Genomic DNA, 1,839 nt, shown 5'->3' on the forward strand with positions numbered 1-1,839 from the left:
CACCCCGAAGCCTACTTGGGCACGGGAGCGTTTATAAATGCATCCGTCTATATTAATGCGCCTGCCGCCTTTTGGCCTATCCTTCAGGGAATCGCCTTGCGAGCTTTTGCCAACTGTTCCGCCTGTCGGCCTACTAAATTCACCAAGCTCCTCCAGGAGCCAAATGAGCCTTTTGCCACCTTTGTCTCTAGGGTTGAGGAAACCTGCGCTCGAAAGGTTAATGATCCCCAGGCCCAACTGGCTCTCGCTCGAGAACTCATTCTCGAGGGATCCAATCCCCCTTGCAAGCAGGCTATTCTTCCCTTGCGGGAGAAGAGCCTATGCGATTGGATACTCGCCTGCAGCGCCTGTGACCCAGCTGCCGCGTCCCTAGCCCAGGCCGTCTCTGGCGCTGTCACTGCCGCCTTAGCCGCCACCACAGGTTGTTTTAAGTGCGGGCAGAGCGGTCATTTTGCCCGGGAGTGCCCCAATGCAGAAGTCAACCGCCCGCCTTTCATGCAGCGTAATGGACGCCCCCCTCCCACTCCTTGCCCACGCTGCCAGCGTGGCTATCACTGGGCGCGCGATTGCAAGAGCAGCCCCAGAGATCTTAGCAAGGATAGCTTAAAAAACCTCTGCTATCCCTGGTGCCCTGACGGCAGTCAGCGCCAGGGCACTGAGCAAGCTTTAAACTCCAAGCGGGGCAAGCCTCAGCCCCGCCCCTAAGAGGCAGCGTGCCGGCCGGTTCTAATAAAACTAATCACTTCACCGGCAGTAAAACGCTTCTCTGGACAGTCCCTATCACCCCAGAAAAGCCTATTCGTAAGTTAAGAATAGAGGGGCAATGGTACACAGGCACGCTCGATTCAGGGGCAGAGGTCTCTTGCATGCCCGCTCAGTATGCCACCATGTGCATGGTTCTCGATGGTCCCTCGGTAGTGGGAGCCACTGGTACCTCCACCTCTCTTCAGGCCATAGGGCCCATTAAGTGGGAGGATGAAGAGGGCCACTCAGGCACCTTCCGCCCATTATTTCTACACACCATAGACCAAATTTTATGGGGCCGTGACATCCTCGCCGCCTCTGGGGCAGTGCTTACCACGCAGCCCCCCCAATAATGTGCGCCACTGCTCGTTTAACACCTCCAGCGCCCGTTCCTCTGCAGTGGGATACTGAGGAACCTATATGGGTGGAGCAGTGGCCCCTTCCCACGCATATTCTCATAAAAAAAGAGGCTGCAAACCAACCAGGCCAAAATACTGCATTAAAAACACCCTCTGGCATAAGTCCCAACCAAGTCATTAACCCCCTTTTTCCACAGCCCCCCAGCCGCACCTCAAGTACAAGCAGCACACCCGGAAACCGCACCTCAGCTGCAAACGGCGCGTTGCCAACACCACCACCCCAACCTTTTCTGCCCCCCTCTCGTTACTCCTCTCCCCTCCTCGACCTTATCCAAGCGGCCTTCACCTCAGTGAATTCCTCCAACCCCAATCTTACCTCCTCTTGTTGGCTTTGCCTCTCCACTTCCTCCCCCCTGTATGAGCCAGTTGCCTCCAACCTCTCCTTTTCAGAAAACACAGAGGACAGCCCCTCGGAATGCAATTGGAATACCTCTGCCGTCCCCCTAACCTTTCATTCAGTCTCCTTTACAGGAAAGTGCATCCGCCCTCGCTCAAGTAACTCTCCCAACCTCACAGCTTGCGCCGACTACTCATCTCCCAGCAGCTCTGCAAAATTTCTCATTCCTCATAACTCCTCCCAATGGCTCTGCTCCTCTACAGGGCTTACCCCCTGCCTTAACGTGCAAACCCTCAATACAACTAATGAAACTTGCCTCCTAATTGTCCTTATCCCTAC

Source organism: Choloepus didactylus, chromosome 6, assembly GCF_015220235.1.
Source record: "Choloepus didactylus isolate mChoDid1 chromosome 6, mChoDid1.pri, whole genome shotgun sequence".
NCBI lineage: Eukaryota > Metazoa > Chordata > Mammalia > Pilosa > Megalonychidae > Choloepus > Choloepus didactylus.